At 46.2% G+C, this 17,983-nt stretch overlaps 1 long non-coding RNA gene across 1 annotated transcript; it reads right to left on the bottom strand.

Moving 5' to 3' along the window:
* Positions 1 to 9,932: 9,932 nt before the first annotated feature.
* Positions 9,933 to 16,279, bottom strand: LOC131830405 (uncharacterized). Its single transcript, XR_009353141.1, has 3 exons — positions 16,176 to 16,279; positions 11,491 to 11,658; positions 9,933 to 10,246 (listed from the first exon to the last, which is right to left on the bottom strand). It is a non-coding gene; the product is annotated as an uncharacterized LOC131830405 (long non-coding RNA).
* Positions 16,280 to 17,983: the final 1,704 nt, after the last annotated feature.

Here is a 17,983-nt window from a genome sequence, read left to right as displayed (position 1 = left end):
TGGGTGGAGATATGGCAGCATTTGCTCTAGCTATAAAGCCTGAGGTCTGCCCACCACTCTACCCTGCTCCATTCCCTTGGTCCCTGAGTTATGGTAGGCTCTGGGCCATGCTTCCTCCACCCCCAATCCCCAGGCTTCTCTAAGGTCAGGGAAACCCTTCTGTGGTTCCTATGGGTGATAGCTAGAGGACAGCTAGTGTCCAGCAAGTAGAGGAGAGAGCTCTTGGATGAAACTACTTTAAATGGCACTAATGGAATCCTTCCTAGAGTATGTGTGAGAATGAGTACATGCAGCATTCTTGGAACAGTGTCTGACCCACAGTAAATACACAATAAATGTGGCGATGGTGTGGAGGACAATGGACTGGGCAGGAGAGGATGAAGAGAAGGAACAACAGAAAGGGAGGAAGGCAGGAAGGATGAGAAGAAGAGGAGTGGCAGGCTGCCTGGGGGGCTCAGTCTGTTAAGCCTCTGCCTTCGGCTCAGGGTTCTGAGATGGAGCCCCTCATTGGGCTTCTTGCTCAGCAGGGAGCCTGCTTCTTCCTCTGCCTGCTGCTCCCCCTGCTTGTGCGCTCTCTCCTTCTCTCTCTCTGACAAATAAATAAAATCCTTCAAAAAAGAGAGAGGTGGAAAAGCTCTTGTCACAATGCATCATTCATGCTGTCCATATCAGCAAACTTCTCTCTGCTTTCCTCTGGGTTTGAGGGAGGGTGATACACTCCTTTATCAGCCAAAGAGCCCGAGATCCCTTCCTATGACATCTCCAGTCATATTCCTGCCCAAGGTTACCCTCCTGATGGTGCCCCCTCTGAAAAGATGGGACAAACCTCTCGGGGCTGAAATTCTGGGCTTTAGGGCAGCCGAGGATGGGGTGGCCTTTCCAAACAGCTTCTTGCATTGAGCCCAAGGCGTGGAATATAATGTTTGCTTATGTGTAATACCAGTTTAGACTGCCCTGAAAGTGTGTGCATCTGTGTGTGTGTGGATGCGTGTGTGTGTGTGTGTGTGTGTGAGAGAGAGAGAGAGAGAGAGAGTACACACATGTGTTTCACTTGCAGAATGTATGGAATTATAGACTTTCTGCTCTAGAGAAGGACAAATGCAGTCATCATTTCCTATTTGCACCATAAGCTGAGGGAGAGAAGTGATGGCTTGAATCACAGAGCAGGGGTTTCAGATGAGATACAAGGGGAAATTTCTTTTTCAGATGAATTGGATAAACCCTGGAATGGATATTCAAGGGGAATTTGGAAGCCTCTTTCTCTGGGAGCTTTTAAAAATAGGGTAGACACTCATCTCTCTGAGCTAGGTGAAGCCAGATCCTATCTGGAGATGGTATGACGGGCTAGGTTCCGGCTGGGAGCAGAGGAGAAAGGCATCTCCTTTCTACTGAGGTCTACGGACTGAGCCTTCACCTCACTTTTCAGAGCATTTCAGTATTACTGACTTTCTCTGACTGAAAAAAAATCACCAATGTTCATTATTTAAATTTCAGAGAAAATGTAAAAAAGAAAAACTAAAAATCAAATAAAATCCTATACTCTGAAGGTAACCTAAAATGGTTTCTTTATATATAATCTGTATACATCTATTCTTTCTGACATAATTCTGTATAATTCTGTAATCTAGCTTTTCTACTTAGTATGTTGGGGATTCCTTTTCATGTCCATAAACACTGCTCTCTATCATGCTTGGCTGTAAAGCCTGGTTCATGGTATGGTTAAATACATATTTAACCAGCTCCCCCTGTAGAGGTATAGCTTGTTACACCTGGAAGTCCTCGCACATATATCCTTTTGGAATTGTCCAGTTATTTCTTCAAAATAAATACTTGGAAGTAAAAGAGGTGAGTTAAGGGTTTGCCTGTTTAATATTTTCCCACCTGTTGCTAGATTTCCCTCCCAAAATATCATACTGCTTTAAATTTCCATCAGTAATGTTTGAAAGAGTGTATTTCCCCCTTTTCTAAAGAACACTGGCTACTCTCAGTATTTTGATAGACATTTCTTTGAGTCTTCGAGAGGTTGAGGTTTTCAATGTTCTCAAGTATCTATATTTCTTTTGTTCCTTGCCTTTTGTGCCCTTTATCCATTTTTAATGGGGAAACTTGACAGACACATACATGTAGGCAAAGATACGTGTAATGCAGATTATATCTGTATCTTTATATGTATGTGCCATTTTCCGAGTTGTAACTGTACTGAGTATGGATGTGCTGTACAGAAGTCTGCTACCTACATCATTCTTTGGGCTCCATTCGTGATGACTAGAGTGCAGTGAATTTCTGGAATCCTGGTCGTAACTGCGTCACCTGCTTCTGGACCAGATCTCTCAAGTCACCAAGGAGTATGAGGCAGAGAGTGTGACTGGGTAGGTAAGAATGTGTATACATGATCAGTGTATATTTTAAAGAGTCAGGTCAAGCGTTCCCTGTCATCGAAAGAAGTCAGAGCCCCTGGGCTTGTCAACAGAACATCAACTTAGTCTTCAGCACATGGAGCATGTGGTGGCGGACAGACTGGGAGATGAGGGACAGAGGGAAAAAGGGGATGGTGGTCTCTCAGGGCCGGTCCCCCTGTTTCCCTCCATCTAAAAGTAGCAGCATCTGCCCCTTCTCACTTGCCTGCCTCCTCCCTCCCATTCCCACAAAGAACACATTAAGAGGCTTAACTAACCAGGCTGTTGTTGATTCTCTCCTTTCTTTTCCACTGGGCCAACAGGGGGGACGCAAAGACTTTTCATAATTGTGACGTAGGGCAAGGAAGACCTAACAACACATGGACAAGGTAGACAGGGGGAGGAACAGGGCAGTCTCCCTGGGGTGGGTCTGCTTCTGGGGAGGTCCACCCAGCAGGAGGTATAGTGGAAATAGAACTTGTCATGCTTTATCACAGAAGATGGATCTAGAATGAGGACTGCATCCTAGTTTTTCTGACTTCAGCTCATCTTTGTTCATTCCTTGTAATTTTAGCTGTCTCAGGTTGCAAGTTTTGTAAGTTTTTGACAAGAGTATCTTGTTCATTTCTCTCAGAATAAAATCCAGATTCCTAACCCTTAACGTATTACATCTGCCACCTCTCCTACCCCATTTCTTACCCCATTCCACAAATCATTCAAGTCCACTTGCTCCTGGAACAAGCCAAGTGTGTCCGTGCCCCAGGGCTGTTGCGCTTGCATTTGTCTTGTTGTAATGCTCTTTCCCCACACATCCACATTCCTTACTCTCCTCCTTCAGGTCTCTGCTCCAATGTCACCTTATCTTAGTGGTGCAGAGAGGTCTTTGGCAGCAGCTCTTCTGTCTGGGAAGTCTGTCTCAGAGAGCAGGGCCCAGACATCGGGGAGGGTTCCTGAGTTGAACTCCAGGCTGGGGCAGGGCTGACTGACAGGATGAAGGCGAAGCTAGCTTTAGCAGCGTACAGACCCAAGCAACTCACCAGGGCAGGGACGTGGCCCAAGGGACCCAGGTGAGGATTCAATAACTGGGACTGGATTCCCTTTAGTCCTCCAAGCCTACCTGTCTGCTGCTGAGCCGGTCCCACCCACGAGCAGCATCTCTCGTCCCTGGCCTCCTTCTGGTCTTGTGCTCAGAACCCCATTTCCCCTGCTTCCCAACCTGTTCCTGAACCCCTCATTCCTTGTGCCCCCTTACCTTTTCCCCTTCCGTACTGATACTCACACCCCTCCTCACCCCATTCTGGAAAATCTCCTTTCCCCTCCAGGTGTATTGTGGGTCCAGAACCCACATTAGGGCATAGACATTGTCAGCTGCTGCTGTTTTGGGAAGTCCACTGGTTCAATTTTTCCAGAACATCATTCCATCAAGCCTTGGCCATGCTAATGTGAGCCTGTGTCTTCCACTTGGGAGCTCACTAGTCGACCAAGGAAGGGTTTTTCAGAAAGCTGCCAATCTCTAAGTACTAAAGCCCCCCAGATATGACAATCCGTTTAGGAGATTAGGGAAGGAGGGTAAGGAGAGAGAGGCTTAGGCATTATCCATCTGCCAGGATGACAGGCATCTCCTCAACCAGGAGAGAAGAGAGTGATATCAGAGAAAGACTGAGGCAAGGGTAACCTATACACAGCACTTTGGTCAGCTTGGGTAAAAACTTGTCCATTATCTAAAGAGCTGGTGGAACACATGCATGGTGGGGCCTGGTTTGTTTCTTTAAAGATTTCCAGGTAACTAGTGGCCTCACTTTGCTCGCTACTTGATTGTTGTGTGTGTGCCAGGCATTGCGGCAACATGGGGGGTGGGGTACAAGATGAGGCCCTTATGGGCAGTGATGGAATGGACCCGTCAATGTAATCAAAATGCCTAAACTAATAACGTGTGACAGCCCTTTCCATAGGATAGCAAGACAGTTGCTTGAAAAGGGGAAAATTTAACCCATCAATAGGATGTTCTGTCTACACAATGCTCGATCATCAGCCTGGTTTGCTTTTCCTGAATTGATGCAATTTAATTCGTATTGTTGTTTTTGTACCATATGGACAGCCAAGCACATTGTCTCTTCAAGCGCAATCCAGGTATCTCCTGTTTTGGGAAGGCTGTTTCAAGTTCAATTCCTGAACCCCCACCCAGACCTCCTAGATCAGGATCTCTGGTTCCTAGGTTTTTCTCAGGCAGCTGTTCCCACCCTGTCTGCATGTTAGAATTGCCTGAGGAGCTTTAAAAAATAATAATAAATTTATTTATTTCACATAGAGAGAGAGAAGAGCAACAGGCTCCACACTGAGCAAGGAGTCCGATGTGGGGCTCGATCCCAGCAACCTGGGATTATGACTTGAGCCAAAGGTCGATGCTTAATGACTGAGCCACCCAGATGTCCCCTACCTGGGGCACTTACAAACAGCCCAGGCTGTACCTCACAGCAAGGACTTTAAACCACTGAGCCACCTAGGTGCCCCACACACCAAGGACTTTAGAAGCTCCAGGTAGAAGTGGCAAGGAGAGAACCCAAGCATCCATGTTTTAAAGTCTTCCAGGTAATTCCACCATGCAACCAGGGTTAAGAAGCAGAGTTAAGTGGCATGGGATGAGACAGACGTCAAGATCTTTTAGAAGCTTACTGTGGGATTCTAATAGAGGATTGCTAATAAAAACCCCAGAGCCTGCGCTCAGGCCAGGTGCCTTCCACACGAAGAGCCCGGGAGCCTTCTTCCTAAGATCACTGTCTGTGACAGTATGGCTCATGGTGAGTTCTGGCCCAGGGAACGAAGGCTACTAGTCCTGCATCTGTGTGTTTCTAACACAATGTCAGAAGACCCCACTGCCCACATCCTCAGGCCCTGATATTTTTCTTGGTGGCTTTCTCAGTCTTCTTGCGGTTGTGCTGGGCTGGGCTTCCAGCCCTCCAACACCCAGGAGCTGGCCTCCTGCATTCCCATCCCATCTGCTTTCCTGGGTACTCATGGGCATCGGTACTATGCATCCCAACCTGGCCACCAAGATCAGGAGGCAACCACAGTTCTGGCTGTCGTGGGTAACAAAATCCTGAACTCTCTTCGGGACACTCTCCCACCCAGGTGTATTAAACGCTTCCGATGTGCTGCTTTGGACCACGGCTTAAGGGGAAAACACACGCCACCAGCCCCACAGTCAAGGCTTGGCATTCTTCTCTGTGGTCTGAATACCCCACTCTCCTGGAGCTGGGAAAGGATATCGGCTCTCAGGAAATCCCACATCTTGTTACTCACCAAGTGTGGAAGGGTGATTCTGAACCACACGTTATAGGTACCTGAGGAGTTAGAAAAGCTCTCCATGCTGGGTCGCATTCAGGTCGGTTACATCAGATCTGTGAGTGCAGCCTGGGTTGAAGATCACTGATCCAGGAGCCGTAGAAGATGGTGGAGCCAGAAAACGAGTGTTTTGCGAGTATCCCCTCCGTCCTAGGCAATTTGCCTAGTAGTAGCTGACCGCTACTGAGGGCTTACTGTGTGTAAGGTGTTGTTTTAAGGTTTTTTGAAATCTATTGGCTGCTATTAAAACAGTCTTCTGAGGAATGATCTCCATGTCTCAATACAAAAACTGAGGCTCAGAGCAATCACAGAGCTCATGGGTGGTAAAGCTCAGCGTCAGATCAAGGCAGTGCACTTCCAGAAATCTCGCTCTTGATGGCTACATTTTGCCGCCTCACAGTAACCCTGGCTATTAGGAATGGAGGAAGTAACTCAGAAAGGCCTTAGGACCACACAGATGATTTCTTATTCATGCTGTCTCCTCTGTGAGGGGGGCATGAGGATAGGGAGTAGTGGGAGGGGGAAGGGAGAGCTCGGCTCCGCAGAGTCACCCAGGAACCCAGCTGAAAGAGGTTTCACCATCTTGTAAACTGCACCATCTGGGAAAACGCCCTTTCTCAATCCCCTGGACAAGGGGAGAAAGAGATGTGATCATCACACATGGGCTCATCACCTCAGCCGGAAGTCACGTACCTGTCATCTCTGCTCATACTTCATTGGCTACAACTGGTCACATGACCTGTCCCCGGGAGGCGGTTGTTATGTGTACACAATGGGGAGCAAATGCAACACCTGGTAGCATTAATTTCCGTACCACATTCCATGTAGTGGCTGTTGTTCCCAGCTCAAGACGCAAATTTAGAGACATTAAGACAATGTGCCTCATGAGACAAAACTTTGAGTCGGCCTCACACTCTGGCTTTCTCCCTTGAATTCTGTTTTTTACCCCAAATGCAACGGGAGGGAAATCGCTACCTCATTTAGTGTTTATTTATCCTTGAGTGCATCGAGTAAGTGCTGAACACTGCCACCCAATGTAAGGTAACGCTAGAAATTCCTTAGCTGTAAATATAGATAAGTGTGCTATTTTTACAAGGTAAGCTCATTAAATCATCAGGTGAAGTACCTAATGCCATCTTGGGAGTAGAAAGGATCCTGTCGGGTGCCTAAAAATAAACGACTGACTCACTGTGGGTTGCTAATGTCTGTGGCTTCAAAAACAGCTGCCACCAAGTAGCAGAGCTCTGGTCTCTGAGGGAGACTGCGTTTCTGCTGGTTGTGGCAGCTTCGTGCCATGTCTGGAGCTCTGCCGTCCCCACCTGCTCTAGGTATAGAGCTGGACGTGTTCTTTTCTTGCTCCTTCTGTGAGCCGCTGTGGCTGTAAATGAATCCACAGTGCGAACAGGACTCAGGAATCCTCTATACTGAAAACCCCACAGTTGGAACCTGAGACTCTCTCCTCACCCAGTTACTTGGGGTCTATTGTTTTGATAATTATGTCTTACGATGTTGGACCGTTTCCAAATGGCCCGCGACACAGAGGGTGGAGAGCCCTTCTTGCATGTGCCTTCTGGTGGAGCTGCTTTGTCCCCAGGTGCCCTGTGCCCTGGGAAGGAGACAAGGTGGGAAAGCCTGTGGTGGCATGCTGAACCCAAGTGCGTGTGTGTGTGTGTGTGTGTGTGTGTAGGCAGGCGGGAGTCCCGGTTCTTAACCGATAAAGGAAAGAGAAAGGAAAAAAGGCTTTGAAGGGGAAAAGCATTATTGACAAGAAGTAACCAAGGGTCCCTTCCCTGTTTCTGTTGTTGACTTCTATAAGGCCCAGCCTAAGACTGGGGTTACTTTCCTAGCAATATCAGGCCAGGACTTGGGCTGTGGTTCCAAAGGGATCTGGCCCCAAACTGAGTTTTTTAAGTTCCTGGGGAACTTAAAAAGGCATTAGCCAAGCCCTGCTCCTGAGTCGCTAAAACCATCCACGTCCCCAGGAATATTTTACATCAAATATCTTTGGATGTTTCTAATTGCCAGGCAGGTTTTAGAGTCCATGCTATCCCCATAGTGGAACATTTGGAACAAAATCAAAATGTTCCCGTGCAGAGGGATAGGCCAGAGCAGACCTGGGCTGGAGGACAGGTGCTCAAGACAAGTCACCTGTTCTTGTATTCAAGGACAAGCATCAAGGCTAGATCTGAAGGGGAAAAGAAGTGGTCATGGTTCAGAGTAGGAAATGTATAGCCGGCCTGCCCTAGTCATCCCTTAGTGATGGGATTGAGGTCCTCTGAACAACGTCTTATTATTTTTTTCCACTCTGTGCACCACTGAAAAATGTACATTAGTAAGAAGAAGAAAATTAGGGTGCCTGGGTGGGTCAGTTGGTTAAACATCTGACTTCAGCTCAGGTCATGATCTCGAGGTCCTGGGATCAAGTTCTGCATCAAGCTCTCTGCTCAGCAGGGAACCTGCTTCTCCCACTGCCTTTTTGCCTTACTTGTGCTTGTGCACGCTCTCTCAATCTCAAATAAATAAATAAAATCTTTAAAAAAAGGGGGGGTGGGGAGAAGAAGGGTGCCTGGGTGGCTCAATCAATTAAGCATCTGCCTTCCAATCAGGTCATGATCCCAGCATCCTGGAATTGAGTTCCACAACAGGCTCCCTGCTCACGGGGGAGCCTGCTTTTTCTCTGTGCCCCTCGCCCTGCTCTTGCTTGTTCTGTCTCTCGAAAACAAATAAATACAAATACGTTAAAAAAAATATTAAGAAGAAGAAGAAAATTAAAAGCACCAGCATTCCTATCACCTAGAGTTACACTGTTAAACTTAGGTGTATGAACCACTTCCTGCCAGATAGATAGGTTTCCTGTCTCTGGTTTGCACAGGCTGGTGGCACCACCATTTTGCCATCTGTCCACCTTACTGAGTGGCGCTCCACTAGGTCCCTCGTTCTGTCAGTAATGTGGGCTTGAGGCTCAAGACTCTGCTGAAAAGCTGAGCTGGGGTCAGCAGGCTGATGGGATTAAGGAAAGTCTGTGCATTGGGGATTTGCTCTGGTGGAGGTGTCCCAGCAGCTGCCAGAACATGTTAGCGCCACAGAATCAGCCCGGCAGAGACCACCTGTGGCCATTTCATAAACCAGGACACCAGAGTTTAGGAAGGCAATGGTCAAGCCCAGCTGTCTGCCTTCCCTGGCCATGAGTTCTCCTCTCCCTGAGATGTGACTGTTGTTCTGGCAAGGGAATCAATCAGGTGACTCCTAAGGAACAGGATTTATGATCAGCTAACAAAACCAGCTGGGCAAAGGTCACTGGAGCTTAACTTTGTCTAAATCCTGGATGACCAACTGGCACACATATTTGCATAACCTAACTGTGGCTTGGTGGGGTGAAATTCACCCAACAGACCCAACGACGGTCTCTTGCCTCCATTTTTTGTGGAGGCATTTTTTGTGACCATACCCCTAGACACCCCTACCTCCCTTTCTTACTATTTCCCCCTGCAATGTGATTGGTTAGGTTTGGTCAAACCAGCATTAGTCATTTTTTAGTATCTTCATAATGACCATTTAAATAGATCTACTTGTAAAAAATTTGTAGAGGTTGGAAAATTTTCTCTTAAGGTCATATACTAGACATTTTCGGTTATATGAGCTCGAGGGTCTCTATTGCAACTTCTCAGCTTTGTCATTGTCAAACAAAAGCAGCCATAGACAATATGTTAATGAATGCATGCAACTGTGTTCCAATAAAACTTTATTTACAAAAAGAGGGGGCCAGCCTGCCAAACTCCTGTTCTTGTGAATAATTACAGCCTATCTAAAAAGTCTTGATTCTTTGATGAGATGCCAGCAGAGAAATCACTGACTCTTTAGAGTGTGTGGCCAGATCTATTCATCAAAAAAAAGTTTGCTTTGTTCTGGAAACTCTGCTTTCCCTGTTTTGTAACCAGTGCCAGAGCAATGATCTTGCCAAATGTGTGTGTCATATGTTCAGCGTGTAGAATTATTTAAGCTCAGACTAGACACGGCTCGTGGGTCTGCCCATGACATTAAAGCAGATGAAGGCTGGGATATCGACTACCAGTGTTAAAATTTCAGTTGTTATTTAAGCAGAAAATGCTGTCAAGGTAGCTGATTTTTTGTTCTGATTGATTTCTGTGTCAGTTAGTTGTGAAAACAAGCCACCCTAGAACTTAATACCTCGAAAACAGTAATTATTTATTTGGCTTACAAGTCTAAGCACTTGGGTGGTCTTGACTCGTGGTCAAGGCCGGGTTCACATGATGAAGACTGGGCTTGCTCATGGCGCCGGTAGGTTGGTTTGGAGCTGGCTGGTGCGGGATGGCCTCCATCACAGCCGGGTGGCTGCCAGCTAGGGCAGCGGGAGGCAGGGGCAACTGGATCCCAGGTCTCTTCTCCCCTAGGCGGGCCTGGAATTGTTGATATGCAGTCCCAGGGGCCAAGACTGTGAACGGAAGCATTAAGGGCCTCCTGAGATCCAGGCATTCTGTGGCTTCAAGCTGTCAAAAGAGCAGTTCATATTCAAGACATGAGAAAATAGGCTCTGCCTCTGAAGGAAAGATGTGCAGAGCAATAATTCAGAAGTTCACAGATCCAGGGAGGCGTGGACAATTTGACCATGACTACAATGAATCTAACAGTTTCTAAGAGAATAGACCGAATAATTGTCTCTCAAAGATAAGGCAGGAGGAACACCTGGGTGGTTCAGTTGGTTAAGCAGCTGACTCTTGATTTTTGGCTCAGGTCGTGATCTCAGGGTTGTGAGTTCCAGCCCTGTGTCAGGCTTATGCTGGGTGTGGAACCTGCTTAAGATTCTCCCCCTGCCCCTCCACAGTCCTCTCTTAAAAAGAAAAAAAAAAAAAAAGAAAAAAAAAATATATATATTTAGAACAGGAAATCCTACTGATAAAATCATTCACATGGTTGAGATGGAAACAGAACCAGCAGGACTGACATGTATTTTCAGTGTTTGAAGCCTTTCTTCTTGTTGAATGAATCCAAACTATGTCTCGGGTTTGAGTTCTGTCCATCTAACAAGCCTATCCAAATTCCAACATTTTGCTTGTGTGCATAACCGTGCTCTCCCTTAAGAAAGCCTTGGGTATGAACATTTAAGCTGCCAAAAGGGAAATTAGAATGTTATTCTTGGATTGACAAGAATTCCTTTAATTTTTAACTAAAGCTTTTATTATAGAGTTCCTTGAAATACTGAGTGCTCTATTTGCCATGTAATCTACTTCCCACAAATTTGGGATGGAGATTTTCTAGCATCCTTATCCCATGAAATGTGACCTATCCATATTTTTCTCGGGACTCCCTTATCTATTGAGAAGATCTCTTAGTTTTGTTTTCACCGTGCTTGAATATATGAAAAGGTAAATCTGCAGCAAGAGTACCTCTATTTAAAAAAAAAAAAAGGGTACCTCTATTTTTAATTTCCTTTTTAGGGGTCAGTCCACACTGGGGCTGGGGAAAAAAGCATTGGACAAAGTTTGAGCAGATGTGAGGTATAGCTTCTTTCAGTGAGATGGCTCAGGTGGCAGGCTTGGAACCAGGAGATCTGGGTTTGGGTCTCATCCAGAAAGGTTTTCCTTTTTTTTAATACACAGATGAAATCCTCTTGCCTTCATTTCTTTACTGTGGGAACCTCCAGGATCTATCCCTGTACGGTTCTATTTGTTAACTTTGTAACTTCCCTGGGCTTCAGCTTCCTTATCTGTAACATGGGGCTAATGGTACTTACCTTAGCGATTTCAATGGTGGGTAAGGATCAAGAAAGACATGAGAAACGAGTTTATCATCAGACTCCTGAGGATTGAACTTCAGAGCACCTCACTTGCATAGCTTTCCTCTAGATAAATATGCTTTTATGCCTAATTTTGTATTTACAGTTTTGATGCCATCAGAGTTTCTTAAGAAAAAACAAAGAATAAGGAGTGTCATAAAGCTTAAAGAAAAATATATATTTAATAACTGTAAACTTAGGTTTATGTTACTTTATAAATAAATATAAATAAAGAAAAGAATAAGGCTGGCTTTTCTGGACATTAAAACCTGAACCTGCCTCTGGAGAAAACATTAAAGAAGTGTTTCATCAGGGGTCTGTAGCTTAGATGGGGGACATAGTTCTTTCATTTCAAGCTTTCACTCCTAATGAAATGCAAATATTGTTGAAATGGGTTGTACACAGGGTCTTACCTGCCATTGATATTTCAGAGGGTGTGAGTTAGAGCTTTTCCTGAGAACAGATTTAATAGGGGAAGAAGAGAGAGCCAATAGTGTGAGATTCTGAAATGAGTGGAGGAGAACCCAGAAAGAGAAAGTAGGGTGACATCTAAGGTAAGACATAGGCAATGACCAAGGGATGCCACAGTCTGGATGCCTTCGTTACGGATCCTAAGTGAGGTCCACAGACCCTGGGGCAAAGGTTGAATGTAGTACACCAAAATGGTGATGAAGCCTTTATCATTGGGTGGCATGACTATTATTCTTTCTGTGCGTGCACACATAACTTTATTTCCCTCCATTACAAAATGGACACGAACCTGCTGTATCAGAATTTTTTGAACATTTGAGAAAGAGTCTACATTTTGAAGCAAAGAGTACACAGAAGATACCTGATGCTATTGGACCAAAAATGGACTGAATTGCTTAGGGCTTAGACAGTGTATCAGATGAGGGCCCTTTCTACTGGATGGTTTTACATTTCCAGACAAGCATACCTATTTGAAAGAAGCATTTTCCTCCTTGAAGCTGATTCAGGCCAAATAAGATTTTTTAAAGCTATATAAACGTTGAGTCTAATTTTCTTATGGAAACGCCATTAGGATAGAAACCTTTACCAGAGCTCATTTAATTTAATTCGATTTTATGACCATTACTTATTGGGTGCCAATAGGTGGAAGGTTCGAGATGAGTAAGACTTGATCTTTGCCCTCAAGATGCTCAGAGCCAAGTGAATGAGTTGAGTGCAAAGCCTAGAGAAGTCATGATGTGATACGTGATAAGTACTTCAGCCGTCTTAACTCCTGCCACCTCAAATCATTTGGTTCTGATCCCAGAGACAGAAGATTCTGGACAGTGCTTCCTATGGAAGGCAGTTTCTCTCTATAGCTGTTCAGCCAGCATTCTTACCAACACAGGTGCAGATTTCAATTCTTGTTCCATACATTGGATTTTAAAACCTTGGCCACATTTACTGGCCCCCCCATGGAGACCTCATCCCCAGATCTCCTAGAATGTTCTAGAACAATTTGTCCCCCTCAAACCCACCAGCCTTGCCTACTTCACTCCTAATAAGTCTCATTTACACAAGCATGGCTATACACCCCCAACAAACAGGGAAGGGAAATTTAAAATGCCGAATGTGATTTGCCCTAATTTCTCCTAATTACCCCCAAACATCGGCAGTACTACCCTCCTATAGCCAAACTTCTAATAAGGTCTGTGAAATAGAGGCACAGAATGTGGAGGGAGAAAATGAATTCCAATTAGGAAGGGAGAACTGAAAAGCTTCCTGGAGGAGATGCCGTTTGATTTAAGACTGGAAAGGTAGGTGGGATCATCGTAAGGAAAGGGCCAGATTTGGGCAAATGGAAGGTGGGTTTTGGGAGGCAGATATGGAGCCTGCTCTGGGATAACTCTACTGCTTATGGATGAGTGTGGCTCAGGGGAGGGAATTGAAGATGGAGAAGTGACTGGCAGTGACTTTGCAAAGAGTTTTGTATGCCAGTTTAAGGAGTTCAGCATTTATTCTTTGTGCAAAGGAGATAACCCTAAAATGTGGTGGAGTGGAGAGCGTCCATGGAGTCATGTGGGCTGGAAGTGAGCACAGAATCCCCCTCTGAAGACCCCTCTACACAAACTATATCCTTCATTTCTCTCTGTAAGCCAGCTTGCCTGGCATGAGGTGACACCCTATGACAGAACTTCCCAATCAGCCCCCAGAGGCCTGCAAAAGTAGATGCTCTCTGCGCAGAAACTTGTTTCCTCCTCTTCTGCTCTACAAGGAAATATTTATTGAGTCTAGGCCAGAACCACAGGAGTGCCCTGGTAAGCCTCAAGGCATCGAAACTTCACGAAAAATCATGCCTCGTCCAATTCAAACCCCTGAATCCAGGAACCTGCCCCGAGGAAAGGGAACACGTTGTGAGAAGTAGGTTTCCGATTATTTTGTTGTGAAAAAGACCAGGCGTTCCCTCTTGCCAACCTCTATCATGGGAGAAGGAAGTAACGTTCAGCTCAAAAGGAGGTAAGCGGGTCTCTGGGAAGAAACACGTTAGAAAAGTAATCCCTCCAGAGTCATTCTGAAAATTGCCTCTGCTGATCCATGATTGGAAAAACAAAGCGCATTTGAGGAATTCGGCTGAATAAAATCCTGGAAAATTATCTGAGTTAAAAAAAAAATTTTTTTCAAAGCAAAGCTTAAAAGCATTGGCTGTCTTCTGCGAGTGGGGAAAGAACACGCGTGCACATGCTGTCATGGTGATTCATGCCTTCAGTGGTGTAGCTTTTTGTCAGCAAGTGCCTATAACTTCAAGTGGTGCCATTTATTTTTCATTTCCTGCAGGGAGAGGGAGGTGGAAGGAAGGCCAGTGAGAGGGATGCTTTTTAAAACAGACCCCAGGAGTAAATAAAACCATACAGTATTTTTCACTGGGAGGAAGCTGATGTTGGTTATTGTTGAAAGAGTTGAAGCCTTGGGTCTCATGGGTAGGACTTCATCTTGACATTTTATACCTAGAACAAAGACTTCATCTTGACATCTAATACCTAGAACAAAGACATCTGAAATATATCTGGGGGCCCGCCTCCAGGGAAACACTCAGAATTCTTACCATTTTAACCTCTATCCACTATGTGTTCTTTATTCTTGAAGCTGGCCATGAGAGGGAGGAACCTGTCTATCTGCTCCCTCCCTCCTGGCCCCTGAACTTCCCTTTGTGACACCTGGCCAGGTTGTGATTCAGATCTTGTGCCCCATGGCACAGGGCTTCGTGGAAGCCAGAGATGGCGGAAACTCTGTGCACCTGTCCCATGGGTGCCTGCTGCCCACACAGAGTCACTCTCTGTGGCGGCTGCCCCAGCAGAGAAGCAGCCAGAGCTCTGGGACACAGGCAAGGCAGAGAAAGTCAGAGGAGGCAAGGGAGCTGTGTCTGATGGGGGAGAGCAAGAATCATCCGCTGTTACCCTGGATTATTATAAAGATCTAGAACTCTCTCCAGATTCTAGAAAAATCGCAAAGGCAGCACTTTAGGAAACTACAGTATGGCTCTTAGTTGATTGGGTTTGAGGATCATCCTGCTTGTTCACTCAGGCAACAATAGTAATCCAAGAGTAGGAGGCTAGGAAGTTCTTTCTGAGGCCTCATTCAGTATCATCTCTTGGTATAACTGTGCGCTATTGGTTCGTATGTGTTCAGAGTTCTACCAGTGGCTTAATTGAACTCGGGAAAGTGACCCTAAGCAGAACAAGCCTGAGAGGCTGTCCCAGAACGCGCCTCATCACTAGATTGTAACTGAATATAGATTGTAACTGAATATTTACTAAGGACCAGGCCCTCTAAGAGCAGGACGTACAGGGAGAAGAGCACACAGAGTCCACTTTCTAGGCCCTCGCTTTGTGGAAGGGAACGTTCTACAGTGGCCCTTGCTGGCCTCATTGGCTCCCATGGAGGGGAGGTCCAGGGTTTATGCTCAGGATCCCCAGCATCTACTTGAGTAGATCTCACTCCCCTCGAGTCCTTGCTCAGTTGTCACCTCCTCAAAGACCTACCTTGAGCACCCATTTTCAGATTGCCGTACCTCCGGTCCCCTTGCCCTACTCTGCTTTTTTCTTTCCATACATACATCTTTTTCTTTTTTTTAAAGATTTTATTTATTTACTTTGTCAGGGAGAGAGAGTACAAGCAAGGAGAGCGTCAGGCAGAGGCAGAAGCAGGCTCCCCACTGAGCAGGGATCCCGATGAGGGGCTCAGTCCAGGACACTGAGATCATGACCTGAGCCAAAGGCAGATGCTCAACTGACTGAGTCACCCAGGGGTCCCTATATACATCTTCTTTTTTTTTTTTTTTTTTAAGATTTTATTTATTTATTTGACAGAGATCACAAGCAGGCGGAGAGGCAGGTAGAGAGAGAGGAAGAGAAGCAGGCTCCCTGCTGAACAGAGAGCCTGACGCAGGGCTCAATCCCAGGACCCTGGGATCACGACCTGGGCCGAAGGCAGAGGCTTAACCCACTGAGCCACCCAGGTGCCCCTATACATCTTCTAACACATATAATTTAATTCATGTTGTGACTATTATTTATGAACCGTTTCTTCTTACCCAAGAAGATAACCCGCCGCTGCCTGCCCCGCCCCCAGCCAAGGCATAAGTTTTTGCCTGTTTGGTTCACTCTTTTGTTCACTGATGTAGCTGAGGTGCCTACCGGTAACAGCCCCAGATGCCTGGGGACCCCCGGTCATGCTTGATTGGGGCTGGGCTGTGCTCCCACTTGAGGGGGCTTCTGGACCGTGCCGAGGCCAGCCTCTCTGTTCCACAGCTCAGACGACTGCTTGCTTCTCTCTGTGATGGAACAGTGATGACTACAGGGAGCTGGGGTGACATCTTACAGAGCTCTGTGCCACCCACCGGGAACAGAGATTGTTTCTCTCTCATTTCAGCCTTCTGTCTGATCCCAGTGCCTGGGATTTCATAGGAGTTCAGTGAAGTTTATGGAAATGAAACTCAGTTCGCAATGGCATTTAGTCCCTCCTTTCCCAAACACAGAAAGAGAACGATTGTGCTCTGTTTCTATCCCCCAGGAGCTGGCTCTGTGGAACTGCCTGTCTCCAGACGCAGCCATGTGAAAGTCCGGTTGGGTGTGGGGGCGGGGAGGTGGCTCTTGTGTCCCAGCACCAGTTCTCACCACAGCTTTTCCCTCTTCTGTTCCTCCAGTTCCTCCCTTGTGAGTGGCTGCCCTTCTTGCTGGCCTTCCTGCCATCTTGAGTCAGCCTGGATTTCATCAGACCCCTCCCTGCCGACTGGGCCCCAGATCCCCACTATCAGAAATATTATGTACATCTCCCAGCTCCTTTCTGGGTTACCCAAGATAAGCAAGGGGAGGAACTAAAATATAGGGCGTGAGGGCCAAGAGATGCCAAGAGATGCCAAGAGATGCCCATTAGAACTCTAATGGGCCATCAGATCTTTCTGGGCCAAGAGTCACATCTTTGACTCGTGCTTGATGGTGAGTTCCATTTCTGAGCCAGCAGTCTACATGCGGGCCAGGTGAGGGGTTGCAGCAGAATTCTTTCACAGTCGCTTCTGTTCCAGAAGCCTGACTGCCAATGTTTCCAGCCACTTTTTCCCTCTTGCTCGGGGCTTCTAAGAAGTGGGCAGCAAGTTGGAGGTACTGCAGAGAGTCCCCTGTGGCGGTCAGGAGAGAGCTTGGGTGAGGAGAAGCAACCCTTCTCATCAAACTAGATCCATTCTGGATAGCCCAGACAGGGCTTTCGAACTGACAGCTGGTGTTAAACAGTCCTCAGTTCATTGTTACATCCAAGAGAGTGAGACCAAAATTCTTGAAAAGGAACACTGTTCCCTCATGCTGTTAATTCTCTGGAGAGGTATCTTTACCCTTAAAGCCAGATCAAATAGGGGCTGAGCTAGAGTGTGAGGGCAGGGAAAAGTCTAGGTTCTTTTAGTGGGAGCACAATCCTCTGGTAATACAATGCCCTTGCTTCAAGACTTTGACTGCCATCAATGCCCATTGACCATTTGGAGAGGGGACAGCTGTGGGGATCCAGATCCTTATATTAGCTACTAACAACTAATTGATGTCCTTTAAGAGAATGAGGAGAAGAAAGCTTTACGGGTAAGGAAACAAGGCAACTGGTCCAAATGGTGGGTCCTCTGTCTTTTTCTCAAGGTTGCTACCTTGCCAGGACATTTCCGATATTTCTGCTCTATGGCAAGTTCCCCACTCTACCTCACCCAATACTCTCATACCTGCTTTCTCTAACCTCAACAAAATGGGTCAGGAAGTGGTCAGAAACTCCATCTAGGGTCCCAGCAAAAACAAGTGTAGTTGTCATCACCTTCAGGTTTTGGTGGTTTTTTTTAAGTTTTTTTTTTTTTTTTTTTTTTTAAGACTTTACTTATTTATTTGACAGGCAGAGATCACAAGTAGGCAGAGAGAGAGGAGGAAGCAGGCTCCCCGCTGAGCAGAGAGCCCGATGTGAAGCTGGATCCCAG

This window comes from Mustela lutreola, chromosome 4 (assembly GCF_030435805.1).
Source record: "Mustela lutreola isolate mMusLut2 chromosome 4, mMusLut2.pri, whole genome shotgun sequence".
Taxonomy (NCBI): Eukaryota; Metazoa; Chordata; class Mammalia; order Carnivora; family Mustelidae; genus Mustela; species Mustela lutreola.
Note: the sequence above shows the minus strand (reverse complement) of the source record. Positions and strands in the feature narration are given on the sequence as shown.